Raw genomic sequence first — 15,172 nt, forward strand, 5'->3', positions numbered from 1 at the left:
GGGAAGGGATGATTCACTTGGGTATAAGCGTTCTGAATACTCCAAGTGATAGGGAAGTTTAGATCCCTAGGAGGTGCTTGACAGAACAGGAACCGATGATGCCACCCTTTATGATTAGAAGGGCAAGTACCTTTAGCAAGGATACTGCCCGACCATCCTAGCTCACTGCTGGGATGCTTGGAAAAGAAAAACCAACCTTGAGGGTTGGATTTGCTGAGATAATACAATTGGGAAAAAAGAGGTAAAGAAGGAGTGATTCAAAGCTCGAAACACAGACCGATGAAGCCAATGATGTGACACCAGTGTTCGGGAGAAACATAAAGGTCCCAGTGATTGAGGATTTCAACAAACATGGTGGAAAAGAAAGGACGTCTGACCCCACTTTTCAAGGTTTCAATGTAAATGGAGAACCCCTTGGGCAAGGGTGGGGGGGATTAGAATTAACCCTTTCTTTAGGGTTAGGGACCCAAAGGAGGTAGAAGAAAGGAATTGAAACACCGTAATCTTATCTACTTTGGTAGGATGAATGTAGGAGGTGTAAATGCTTGGACCATTCGAAGGTCTCTTGGATGGTTGGGAACTTCTAGCAACTTCCTGCTTGGAGGCTTTGTGCTTTCAGGAAGATGGAGGAGAAGCAATGATTTCACCCTCCATTTCATTCCCAAGTTGTTCCATAGGGGCAGAATGAACAAAAGTGCCAAACCAATGATCGGTGACCCTCACATTCCTGTCCCTCGACAGCTTTACAAAGGTTGAAGGTCTTGGTTGATTAGCAGAATCATCCCCCTCAACCATTCGGTTTATGGAGTCATCCTCAGATGTTCTCCCGCTACCCATGATTAGGAAATAGGTAAGCTCTAAGGGTTTATCTAATGAAAGAAAAGGAAATGAAGTCCTAGACAGGCTAAGGTCTCAAACCTAAAGGCAGAAAAGAGAGGAAGAAAGAGAAGAAGAAACTGAGCAAAGTAAGGGAAGAACTTACTTGTTTATTCTTAAACGAATTGAAGTCGAATATGGAAGACCTGAATCGTTAGAGCTTGTTGGAGACTTCAAGAGCAGAAGAAATCGCAAGATGGAAAAGTAATGTTGGAACTGAAGTACAAAGGGGTTTAAATAGGTTCAGAAGGCAAAATTGGAAGAATGGGATTAGTTCAGATCGAAGATCAGGAGCAGGCAACAGTTCAAGACTTGGAAACCAACAAACGAGGTTAATCCAAGATCAAAGGTTGAAAGATGAGGACGGTTCGAGTAAAAAGATGTCATGATGGCGCCTGTTCCCAAAGGACACGTGGCTTTGATGGCGCGAGTCGTGACGAACGAATGCGACTAGAGAAGATGTGATGTTTCTCACAATGAATGTGATCTTGAGGGGTGGTCAAAAGATCTAGGAACTCTCAAACTTCCACCTATTACACCCATTACTCATGAATGAGAAAAGACATACCAAGTGATCGGTTGGTGAATCCTAATCCCTTGGTCTGGGGGGCTCATGATAAGTAAAAACAATAATCGTTAACTGGGTCAGACCACAGTCAGTTTAGTCGTTCCAATCGGGACCAATTTAAGAATTAAAACCAGAGGTATTGTAAGCACCAAGGAACCCAATGTTATAGAAGGAGACGTGATCTCGTTAAACTCGGGATAAGCGATTATGCTCTAGATGGAAAATGTAACTAATGCAGATCAATGGAGGAAAAACCCTATGATCGGAAGACTGCAAATGAGGCTCGTAAATTACTCCAACGATGGACAGTAAGAGGTAAATCTTATATAAACCACATTAAGTACAACACAAAGAGAAGGTAATTGAATTGTTTCCCTCCATTGTCATCTTTCAATTAAGCTATGCAACTTGTTAGAGCTCTGTGGTGATGCACTTATTGATTTAACCTTTGAAGGTGGCTTTCTGACCACTGAATTGGTGCTCATCTGACATTGTTTTGCAGGAATTCATGGGCTAATCAATTTTTAAAGGCATCACATAGTAGGTGAAGGTTGTCTGCGTTGTTACCCAGACATCGAATGGAATGAGAACTCCGGCATGAGCGTGCTGTCTACCCCTATGTCTCTAGCTCCACTATTTGGAGCTCTGCTAATGAATCATTAGGTGGCAGTTCTTCTTCATACTTTAATAAAAAGAAATGGCGCGTCTTGCGTCAATGCCAAGGTGTAAAGTGCTCATCCCAATTATAATAGAGACGACACTCCCTTCTTTGTTGCATCTCTGCCGTTGATAATCTCTTAACTGGTATCGTTCTTGGAGTTGCTGGCACTAACGGTGGCTTCACCTGAGTTGCAAGGTGGCCGGCATGGGTAACAGTGCAGGTCTCACTGATATTGGGAGAGCTCGGGTATAAGGTTGGCTAGCTTCAGTGAATTTTGCTTCATGTAGCAGTGCTTAGTCTTGGGGCCTAAAGGCCTTCACCTCATTTCTAATTTCTACCTTCAAGCTCATAACCAAACAACTAACTAGAAAAGATGATGGCAACCATATGGTTCGATTAGCTAAGGCCTCAAATTTACTTTGGTAATCGATCATTGTGGTGTGTTGAGTTAACTTTGAGTGAGAGGCTTGTGCGTCCTCAAACTCCAATGGTCCAAAGAGACTTTTCCAGCACCTTTGTAAATACCTTCTGTTTAGCCCTAAACATCCATTGGAACCACTATAGAGTATCCCCGTCCATGTGAAATGAGGATATCGTCAGTCAGTTGTTCATCGTGTGTTCCATGGTACTCAAAGAACCTCTTATCCTTAAATATGCAGCCGACAAGGTCCTCTCCTTCCAACTTGGGAAAATCTACCTTAACAGCGTCTGTTTGTGTTGGTTACTTGGTTAAACTATCGTCATATAAGGTGTGCTAAATGATGAGCTCGTGGTGGGCTAACAGGTGTCTAACAATGGCATATTCAGCCTCAACGGCTGGTCGAGACTACTGTCCAAACTATGTAGAGACAACTACAAACAGCATGCTCTTGTGCTCCACCAGTGCTGTCTGTATAGCATCCAAGCATTCCCCATATTCTGCAGAGGCCGCATTCAATTGCCTCACCGCAGGTCAAACCAATGATATAATCACTCACAGAAATTGAGAAGAAAAGTGGGAGATTAGGACTAAGGGGTTGGGAGAAAAGAGGGAAACAGAGCCTTGCAAAGAAAAAGATGATTGAGAGATTAATTCTTGTTGTCACCCTCATTCCTACTTTCATTAGGGTTTACTTGCCTTACAAGTCCTTTATGGGCAGTCTGCTTGTGGCAAATCCAATTATGCCTACCCTTTACAGCTATGGACATCTATCCCTTACCCTCAATTGTTCCTTCCCCTATTTGGCCAAAAAAAAAAACTGTTCCTTCCCCTCACATCAATACCCTTTACAAAGCAAAATCACGTAGGCAGCCTGGTGTGCATTTTGCCCTTGCTAACCTCCTTACTTGCATGTGTGTACTGTGTATTGTTCTCTCTAGCTTGTCCTCAGGTGGCATGCTTACATGGGTGTCCTCCAGCTTGTCAAAGTCAGGTGTTGTATCATAAATAAAGAAGGGTAATGTCACTTTGGAAAAGCTTCATTTAACTGTAGATTATGGATCTTTTTCTCATCGGGGTGGATGATTATGATCTCCTCGTCCTTCTCTATACATTTAAGAGGGGTCCTCTTGACCTATTTGGTTATATGAGTCTGGAGATTTCAAATATCTAGAGATTTCAAATCTATGGAGTCATAATTTATAAATTAGTTGTTTGGTTAATCGAATATGTGGAATGAAATCTATGGATTCATCTGTGATTTTTATGAATGTGGAAATGTTTAACGTTTTTATAGTAGGGATGAAACTTATGGATTTCACCCTGTATTCATAAATCTACAGATTCACGTTTTTAGTGTAAAAGATGAATCTCTAGATTTCATGAATCTAGAGATTTTCACAACCAAACGGGTATAAATCTCACATTCATGAATCCGGAAATTTAAAATCTCTGGATTCATGTAACCAAACATGCCCTTAAGCATTTATGATCCAATTTATTAAAACTTAGAAATGGCTTGGTGAGTGTACAGTAGGGGTGCAAGTTTGGCCCTGGCGGCCCTGACTCGCCCTGAGCCCGAATAGGGCTTGGGCTAAAGATTTTGGCCCTAAGGGCGGGTTAGGGCCAAAATATTCTGGCCCTGAACTAGGGCCAAGGGCGGGCCTGGGATTATTCTCTGGCCTGCCCAGCCTATCCCGACTCGTCCCTTATTTTGGCCCTTATTCTACCTCTTATTCTAGCCCTAATTTTGGCCCTGATTTTGGCTCTGATTTTGGCTCTTGATTGACCTTGATTCTGGCCCTGATTCTAACCTTGATTTTGGCCCTGATTCTGGTCCTGATTCTAACCCTGATTTTGGCCCTGATTCTGACCCTAATCTTGGCCTTGATCCTAGCCCTGATCTTGGCCCTGATCTTGGCCCTAATCTTGGCATTGATCTAGGCCCATGATTTTGGCCCTGATTTGAGTATGGACCCTCCACTCATATGGAGAGGAATTAATTATAATCCACATGGTGAATATTTGACACCTATCAAATTTTAAAAACATGATCATGTTTTGTAAGAAAAATTAATAAAAATAAATTATATCTTCATTACCAATGTAGTAAGCATCCACCTGATTTTGGCCCGATCCTAACCCTAATTTTGGCTCTAATCTTAATGTTAATTTGACCCTGATCATGTATTAGATTTTTACCCTAATCTTCACATTAACATTGATAGAACTATAAGTCTTGACTTTGACCTTCAATCATTTTGATAATATTAGACTATGAGATCATTTTTTATATTATTTTTAAGATAATTTTTATTTTTTAAAATAATTTTTATTTTTTAAAATTAAGTCAGTTTTAGTCATTTTTAGCTCTGAATTAGGTCATTTTGATTTTTTTTTTGACTAAGGCGAGATAATATTTTATAAATAATAAAAGCTAGTATTAGAGAATTAATATCTAACAAATCTACACCCCAACTTCTCATCATGAATATTGACATTTTTCTTGAAATTTTTTTTTTTATTAAGGACAGATAGCTATGTTTGTAATTAAAATATAATTTTCTTTAACTATGAAAAAAATATCAATACTAAATTATCGTTGATTTATTTGTTAACAAAGTTTTGAATATGGTTTTTTTTTATTGAATAAGAATATCAAATGGGAGGGGTTTTCAATTTCCATCACCAAAGTAATGGGAGAAGTTTTCAATTTCCATCATCAAAGCAATGAGAGACTTTCAGAGGTCAATATAGAATTATGGAGTATGAATTTATTTATGTTTAAATCAACACTATCAACTTATTGACTATTTTATCATTTTGTATGAGCTTGAATCTTTTTATATTTTTATGAATTTTATTTTTATTTTATTTATGATACTTTTATTTTTATTATTTTATGAATTTACATTTGTTATTTTAGGTACAATAATATGACCAATTAAGGCTAGGGCCAAAATAGGGTTAATCAGGGCCCCAATTCAAGGCTAATTACAAAGGAACATGGTTCTGGTTGGCCAATTAAGGCCGGGGACAAGGTGCAATCGGGGCCACTCTACGGGTTCGCCCCCCCAAGACGAGGGCTAAGGAACAAGGGCCAATTAGGGCTAATCGGGATCAAGGCCAATCGGGTAGGTCGGTGGTGGTCTCAGGCGGGCAATCTAGAGGTTCTCCTGCTCGGCCACTTAGGGCCAACCCAGGAGGGCAACCCATCTTCCATCGGAGAGTGATTCCATTTAGGGCGGAATGGGCTTGGCTTTCCGAGGCCTGTGAGGCTAGGGAAGCACTGATACAATACATCCTTGGCACTACCAACTAGGGTCGGGCGAGAATGGGACCTTGTGCTCTAAGCTAGACAATGAACATATAGGGTTGGGCTTGGGATTGCAAAGCCCCAGCTTCCAAGTGACACCGGCATTATCGTACGGGGGGGGGGGCAGCCCTAGTGTACGGTGGAAGGGTCTGAAGAAAGCAAAATTCGTTAACCCAATGGATTGAGGATTGCCATTCCCCTAAGAAATCAAACCCGACCCGAAATCCACGTCCGTCATTGGACAGATTGACACCCTTCGTCCCAAATAAGCATGGACGGTAATTTGAACAGAATTGGGTCGATCAGTAATGATCTCGTTTGTTTCATCGCTGATTTGATCTACCACTTCTAGCCAGTGAGTTCTTAATCTTCTTCGACAAAAAAAAAAAAGTATTTAATCTACTAGTTGATTTGAGATTTTGTCTTTTGTTTCTACTGCGATTATCGTTGAAAAAAAAAAAAAAAAAAAGAAAAGAAGGAACAAACAATACTTCACACTTCACTATTGCTTCTCTGGAGGTTTCTATTGTTTTCGAATTACAGAAAAATAGCAAACTGAGTGATTGAAGTCGGGGAGTTGTTCGGTATTTTTGGGATGAACATTGAACGGTTTCTACATATATAAATTCTTTATCAAAGATTTTGCAAAGGTGAAAGGGTTTTAAGGTTTATGCAATTGTGACCAAGATTATATTTTTACAGTTTTTTCGATTTAATATAATAAAATCTGTCGAGGAGGTTTGCTTCTCTATTCTAATTGAATTTGAACTTTTGGAATAGGGAGAGAGATGTCGAGGTTCCATGTCAATGGAAAAGTGGTAGTGGGTGGAATTGCTGAGGAAAAGACGTTGGCCATGGCGTCTGGACGTTTGGCCGTTTGCCATTATTTATGCTGTTTGGCCTGGTAACTCTTCACATTCTGGTGTTGCTCTTCACGGCTTGGTCTGTGGATTTCAGATGTTTTGTCCAGTATATCAAGGTAAATTCTAATTTGAGAAGTTTGTTTATCTGGTACCAGTATCTTTTGTATTTTGCTTCTTGTGTACTAATATAAGGAATATATAAGATTGTACAACCGAACTTCATATAATGTAAAATTTGTTGACAGCAAGAGTAGTTCGAGCAATTTGGGGGGGGGGGGGGGGGGGCAGAGACCAAAAGAATGATGACTTTGCTTTGAGTTTCTGGGCAGCTGCCTTTTGCAAATTTTGGAAAGAATATGACGTTTGACAGCTAACGGAGGGGGCATTCATTAATGACAAATTTAATCTTTGTGATGCATGATCTGACTTTTCTATGAATGGTTGAATTGAAATAGTGTTGGTAGGTTTCAAGCACGGTCTCCTTCGAACATGGTTGAGTCATTCTCATGTTCTAGGTGCTTTTAGTTAAAGCTAAAGAACCATAGAGTAGAGTTGTCTAAGTAAATATGCAATAACATTACAATGTCATTGCCATCCATTAAGAGAACTTTATTTCCACCAAGGGTTTGGAGAGAATCTTCTTGATATAAATCATATTCAGAGCCGAAAAAGGGCCTCGGGCTGTTCCCCGAACCTTGCCCTTAGTATCACGAGGGGTATTTTGATAATTTTGCAGAACCTTCATTGAGTCCAAGTTAGGGTTCTGTTGGGTCCATTATGTTCGTGGGACCCTGAATCTATTTTTGTTTTTGAATTTCTTAATTAATTGTCTAGTTATTGAAGAGTCCAAATGAGAGTTGGATTCCTAGTTTGTGAAGGAGTTCCTTACAGTAGTCTGCTCCTTGCAAGGAATCCATATCTACTCTTAGAATTCAAATTGGATTCCCTTACAGTAAGTTATGAAGGTTTCTTGTGTGAGTTAAAGCCCTACAACTAGGAGTTTGAGCCTGATTTGCATTGCAAGTTAGAGTCCTAGTTTAATTTCGTTCAGTAGGCTATAAATAAGCTTTCATACCCTAACCCTAGAATTCTTCAAACCTAGTTTCCAAAACCCTAACCTCAATTCCAGATCTGAAACTATCAAAAACAGCAAGGCTACAAGCTTTAAAAAACACAAGAGCCTGGCTAAACTTACCTAGCTCTAGCCTAACCCTTACACCATTTAGAATTTGTAAAAAATCTCTCCACTGAAGGGTAGTCCAGCCATAGAAGACTGCTGATTCTCAGGTAAGAGGATCCTGGACTGAGCCTAGATATAGAGCATTACATCAATTAGCCAAACCCTAGATCTTGGTTCGCATCATTTCTGCTACATCCAAGTGGAGAATAAGGGATCGAAGAACTTCAACTAGCTACCAAATTAGCAAGAAGATCAGTAGTCATAACTCATAATCCAATGGGAATATTATTCTCAAGCCACCTCCTATGTAGCTGAAACTCAATTCGAGATTTCTGTCTAGGCAAGATATTACAGTATAAAAGTTATGCTCAATCCAACTGCTAGATTTTTAGATTCTGAAGTATTCTATTCCTGAGGTTGGAATTTCTTAATCTGAGAGTTGATGGGTGTTTCAGCAAGTCCATAAAATTCGGGTTCTAGTAGTATGTATCTTGATGAAGTTATGAGTGTTCAAATGGGTCAACTTGGACTCATAATACTTTATTTTAGCCCTGGGTTGGTTCTATAGATATTAGGCTTTTTATTTTTGGGTTTATTAATGTAATGGGCCTAGTTTATGTACCTATGGTGGGGCTAGTGCTAGTACATAGGATTAGTAGTCAAAATCCTATTTTGAGTCTATTTCCTTATTATTTCACTTTATTGATGGGTGTTTCAGCAAGTGCATAGAATTTGGGTTCTAGTAGTATGTATCTTGATGAAGTTATGAGTGTCCAAATGGGTCAACTTGGCCTTATAATACTTTATTTTAGCCCTGGGTGGGTTCTATAGATATTAGGCTTTTTATTTTTGGGTTTATTAATGTAATAGGCCTAGTTATGTACCTAAGGTGGGGCTAGTGCTAGTACATAGGATTAGTAGTCAAAGTCCTATCTTGAGTCTATTTCCTTATTATTTCACTTTACTAGTTAGTTTAGGTTCCCTAATAGATTAAAAATTGGGTTAGATATTTCCTTCTTAGTATAGGAGTCCTTTTACAAACTACATTTGTAATGTGTCCCTCCATCAAGTTGAGTTGATTTGATTAAATAATATGAATTTTAAGTAGGGTTAGGGTACTGTTGAGCAATTCATATGGGGTCGCTATCACAATTTGAATTTCATCCATTCTCCCCTTCTCTTTTCTTACCCTGATATTCTCTTCTATCATTTAAGCTAGTATTCGAGAATATCTTTCACAATAGTATGCTGAATTGTCTTGAAGACAATTTCCCCCCCCCTTCTAGTCTTCTACTCACCCAATCCCTATTTCCCCCTTCTAGTTTTGGATTGAGGTTTGCATCTCCATCTCCATCGAGGTCCTCTCCCACATCCTCTAATCCAAAACGGATCAATACTTAATCTCTCCTATCCCTAAGTGTAGATCCTCAAATCTCACCAACCAGCTGACGATCTCATGATTTAATCCAAAGTTGACCACCATTCTGTTTCTTCCATTCTCTCCTCTCTCTCCTCCTTCGAAGCCCTCTCTGGTCTTCGTGTCAATCTTACTGAATCTACTCTCTTTCTCTTTGGAGTCTCGGACGCCATCCATTCCTCCCTCTTACAGCTTTCGGGGTTCAATCCTGAGTCCTTTCCTGTGACCTACCTTGGCATGCCCCTTATTCCTGGTAGGCTCACCCGCCAACACTGTTCCCCTATGCTCGATCAAATTAGGAAAACCTCCAACTTTGGAAGGGAAAGCTCTTATCCTTTGCGGGTATAGTGGTGCTCATCCAATCTGTCCTCCAATCTTCATCTCTCTATTGGAGCAGCATTTTCTCCATTCCCAAATCCATCATCCACTCCATGGAAGCTCTCTCTATGCTTTCCTTTGGAAAGGCCAAGAATCCTCCCGTATCCTCCATCCCGTTTCTTGGACTACAGTCTGCCGTCCCAGATTTGAGGGCGGCCTGGGTATTCGTCGTATTCTTGACGTTAACCTAGCTTATCTCCTTAATCTCATTTGGAAGATTACTTCTAAGCATGATTGTATTTAGGTTTCCTGGGTCTATTCTTACATCCTCAAGCACAACTCCTTTTGGACGGTTGCGTGTCCCTCGAATCCATCATGGATTTGGAGGAAGATCTTGCTTCTTCGGCCTAGAGCTTTCTCTGCAATCTTTATCCAAATTTCTCAAAGATCTTCCACTCTTTTTTGGCTAGAGCCCTGGCATCCTTTGGGCGTTCTCTACACCCTTCTTGGCCCACGTATGGTGTATGATTCTAGTATCCCCAAGTCCTCCACCCTTGATACCTTCATCATTAACGGGTCTTGGTCCCCCTCACCCCAATTTCACACAAATCTAGAATGCTCTCCCCCTATCCATAACTTTCCCTGAGATACCACCATTTGGATCCCTTCTCCATCTAAATCCTTTATTGCTTCCTCCGCCTGGAACCTTATTTGCTCCCTAAATCCCCCGGCCCCCTGGTCCCCTGGTCCCCCTTGGTTTGGTTCAAAGGCAACATCCCCTGTTATGCCCTCACCCTTTGAAGAGCCCTTAACCATGCCCTTCCAATCCAGTCCTTCTTCATTAGTTGCCATATCCCTGCTAACCCTAGCTGTACCTTATGTGGGAATGGTTCTTAGAGAACATTGACCGCCTTTTCTTCTCTTGCTCCCTTACCCGTCCCCTTTGGGGAAGGGCTATTGCTTCCATTTGGCCTCGCTCGAGACGTTCATTTGGGTTTGTTAGTTATTGGTCTTGGTTTTTGAGGAACTTTGCCGGACGCTCCGTTTGCGACCATATAGGCAAGCTAGTCTTTAGTGCCACCATCCACCACAGTTGGTGGGAGCGTAACCTTAGGTGATGGACTTCCAAATCTAGATCTATAGATTTGATTTGGAAAGCCATCTATTTTGATGTGTCTTCTAGATTGCTTTCCTCTCCCCATCCCCCTGTTGATGATAATCCCAAGAATAGGTTTATCGTTAGCACTTGGGGGCTTAGTTGCTCTTTGATTCCCCCCCCTTGAGTGTTGCTCCCTCTTGCGGGTTCTTCCTCCTCCCCCCCTTTTGTTCATTTTGCTTTGTTTTCTTTTTTGCTTTAATACAATTATTTATTCATCCAAAAAAAAAAAAAAAAAAAAAAAAATTCCCCTTCAACCAAACTGATTGTAACAAATATGAAAAAGGACAGCAAATCTTTCTTTGGATATATGGATGTTCAAGCAACGCTCTTCACTGCTTTAGAAATTTTAAGGGCAGCGAACAGGAAAAAAGGAGCATATAGATCCACTTTATACGTGCAGTAAAATTTACGCCAACATTTCATGGTGAATGGTCGAATGTAAATCAGTTTCTGCAGAAGTGACAAAGAGGAAAGTGGATGAACCGACCTGTTGCTTGATTAAGAAACATAAACTCGATATAGAGAAGGCCTATAGTAACCAAAGCCCTATATGGTGCAAGACCTGCAGGCAAAAACTGTAGGACAGCAGAAAAGACAACATAAAATCCATTCAGAACACCCCTTGATTCAGGCATGCTACTTGACCCAAAAATATGAAGCACTAGTTTGCTTGCTGATTATAACTCCGTTTTCAAAGAAATACAGCAATTGATTCCAAAATTCAAAGTAGATGTTAAACTGTATAAGAATCAGCGAAACAGCAAGAAACGTTAGTTGAAAAGTACACTATAGCAGCTTGATGAAGAATATCAGTGAAAACACACATTAACAGTCACATAGAAATGCTTTGATGAAAATAAAACACTTTGACTTCATCTCTTTTGATCAATTCAGATTCTCATTGGGTATGATAGGGCTTTTATAGTAGACGATCAGGACGAGTTGGAGCTAATGGAAGCCTTTTTTGAGGTGAGAATGACAGCATGTAAGTAGGAATTAGGGATCACTCTCAAGTGCTAGGCGACTGGATCTTCACAGCACCTATAATTACAGATCCAAAATTAATACACAAGCTCATGCTTGCTTTTCCTGTAATTTTTTCAGTGATCCAACCACTTGAGATTGACAAGAACACTATTATATCATGACCAAAAATGAAGGACAAAACCATAATTTAGATGGTTCGCTGAAAATATAGGAGAGTTATCAAGTCTTGGATCGCTAAATAGAACTGGCATGCACGCAAAACTGGAGGAAGCAGAAGAGACAACATAAAATCCCTGAGCCACAAACATCTAATCCTATACAATTTATACAGTTACCTAATCAAATAGATGATCTACATCAGCAGATATGGAAGCATAGGTGCAACATAAGCAACATGTTAAGGGGGGAGAGGGGAGAGAATCCAAAACAGGGGATCAAAGCTAGAACTTGAAATATTTGGATTACTGAAAATTATTTTTCCATACATATTTTGATCAAATAATTATACAAATTGAGTTACTGGAGACCAGGATTAAATCTACAATGAGCATTTCATCGAACAATTATTATGCATTTACAGAACTCCACAGGTACAATCTCAAACTCTGTGTCACAATTTTAACAGCTGCATGTTTTGTAGAACCCAACAGACAACAACAACACACTCTTTGATAATAAGCCAATGGAAGATAATGTGACCAAGATTTTCGAACTAAAAAACTTTGACCAATAACTAGACTAGGGTTTAGATTATGATTAGCCAACTGAAAGCACAAGAGCCCAAGTTACTGAATCTGATAAGTTATTTCGAAAACATTGTTGTAACAAAATTTCGATAAGAAGAGAAGTAAGTCATCAACATTGAAGCAAATAACCAATGGAATAAGTCAAGGGATGAAGAATCAAAGCATAGAGGGGAAAGGGATGGAGGAGTTTGCACTCTTAATTGAAGAGTTAGCCATAAATGATTAATTATGAACAATAATATGGACGAGGCAGATTCCAACAGTGGAACACTAAATTAAACTTACCCGAAAAACAGTTAGGGCAATGAACTGCACAATCTTGAGAGTGAGTTGGTGCCAGAGCTTCCTCTGATACAAATCAGCACGAACAAAACATGAAACAAAGGGAGACTGAAGTGAGGACAGGATGAAAGAGGATCGCATATATTTTCATACCTATATAGCTTCGCAGGTTTGAAAGAGGGAGACTGAATGGAGGATGACCTTCAATAGGAAATGATGTAGGGTTTCTTTCATTGATTAAGCAGTGGATGCCCACTACTTTTTTGTCTACAAATTTGGGTGGAGAATACTACATAATAGGGATCAAACTCATTTGAAATTGCTAGAAAATGATGTTAGAGCTTTCACAAACTAACTACATTGATTTTAGCATTGATAAGATTTTAGCGTGCTTTTCACAAACTAACTACATTGTTAACATTTTAGCATTGATAAGATTTTAGCGTGCTTTCAAATGGAAAATTCCAAGAGAGGCAGTGTTCCTTTAAGACTTTAACTACACACTTCCAAATTCTAATGTTCTTAGAGTCGAAAAAAAATTGAGGAGATGAAGAAGATTCCACATATTGTGGCTGTTGGAAGTCTATTGTACGCTATGTTGTGTATAAGGTTAGATATATGCTATGCAATTGGTTTTTGAGTTGACAGCTGTCAAACCTAGGATGCAAACTTGGACTGCATGGTTTGTTTAATTAATTTAGGAGCCATTATTTGTAGAGTGCAAAACAGGAATCTAAGTCCTACTCCACTACCAAAGTTGAGTACCTGTAGCATGTAAACTAGCTAAAGAAGGCATCTCGATGAGGAAGTTTTTATCTGACCTAGAGATTGTACCTTAGATTGTGAATTGCCTTGTTCCCTGTTATGCGACAACTGGGGGCAATTGCATACACCAAAGATCTAAGAGCTCATTAGAGGATCAGGGATGTGCAATGGAAGTATCATCTTTTAGAAAACTTTTATAGAATGTCAATGTGATTATCTCGAAGTTTAGCACTCTTGTGAGTGTATCAGATGCCATGACAAAGTATTTGCCACCTGGTGTTTTTGAGGGATATTTGGTAAGCATGGGATTAAAATACATGGGAGATTGAATTTGATGTGCAACGGATTATTGGATTTTTGTGTCCATCTAATCCTTTCGGGCTCGGTTTGGTCCTACTTTTATGTAATTAAACATTTGATTCTCATGTTTTATTAATTTACATACATTTTTGAATTGTTTTAATCAAAGTATCTTTAATTTATACTTAAATTGGTACCCTTCCCATCGTTTGGGTTGCAACACTTGTCATATGGTCATTGTATTAAGTAACACCTAGTCATAGTGAGATATGAATGTGAGTAGTACTTCTGTGTGTTGATGAAGAATCTTGTGTTGTCAATTCCCTGGGGGCCTCAAGTATTATTGCCTATAATAAGAAGGGAATGGACACGCCTCACCTTGACCCTATACTTGACGGGACACTTGTCACCATAGTTGTTGAGGCATTGTGCGCCTGGGCATCTAGGCATACTGCTGGTTGGAGGTGTCCGGGTGTCGGCACCTTGTTTGGTGCCGCCTTGGTTTTCTTTGCCTCCTCAGATGCCTTGTTGCTTAGACGCTATGACAACTGTGCTTATCACTTCAACATAGATACTTATCCTTTGGTGTATGAATGACCAAAGGTTCAAATAAACCTAGGTCCATTTTATGGGAATAAATAAAAATATTGTGAGTAGAAGTGCCACTTGACATAGTATCCACTACTCGTGTAAGAGATTTTGGTATTAGAATCTAAGTGCAAAATTAAATTTTAAAATTTGCACTAGTGTTTTTAAGATGATCGGTGATTAGTTTTCCCTAGTAAAATACTAATTAGTATTTACGTTTTAATAATGAATTGCATTTTTCTGGATTTGGTTTTATGCCCTAGGGCTTTATTATTCAGGTTTATAATGGAACCAAGGGGTTTGTGTTGATTGAGTTCTACTAGGAGTTCAACTCTATTAGAGTTTTTGTTCGTGTAAATTTCTATTTCTTGCTACCCAAGTAAGGGCATTTACATAATAGTGTTCTTTCCACTTTATTATAAATAGAGGACTTGAGATCACATTGATCAATTTAAACCATTCTACCACAATCGACTTTCATAACATGGCATTGGAGCCTCAAGACAATCATGGTGGGAGATCTCGCTTTTTCACATTGGCGAGACGAGATGGAGGTCGAGATCTGCGAGTTGGGATATCTCGCTTGAGATCTCGCCATATCTCGCCATATCTCGCCATATCTCGCCTTGGATCTCGTTGGAACTCTTAATTTTTGCCTTTTTTTGTGGATTTTGGCTGAATTTTCACTTGCAACTACTCTTACCACATCTACAACAAGGAAGATCAAT

At 39.6% G+C, this 15,172-nt stretch overlaps 1 protein-coding gene across 2 annotated transcripts in view; it reads left to right on the forward strand.

Moving 5' to 3' along the window:
- Nucleotides 1-6,117: 6,117 nt before the first annotated feature.
- LOC149007544 (putative manganese-transporting ATPase PDR2) overlaps nt 6,118-15,172 on the forward strand; it is a 57,552-nt gene continuing 48,497 nt past the window's right edge. The window contains exons 1-2 of one of the 2 annotated variants that reach the window (XM_089167434.1): nt 6,118-6,194; nt 6,620-6,818. The gene's annotated coding sequence lies outside the window, so the exon portion shown is untranslated. The other variant, XM_089167432.1, reaches the window with a different exon arrangement.

The sequence above is a fragment of the Hakea prostrata genome, chromosome 8 (genome assembly GCF_041222555.1).
Source record: "Hakea prostrata isolate BN-2017 chromosome 8, UWA_Hpros_2, whole genome shotgun sequence".
In the NCBI taxonomy this organism is placed as follows: Eukaryota; Viridiplantae; Streptophyta; class Magnoliopsida; order Proteales; family Proteaceae; genus Hakea; species Hakea prostrata.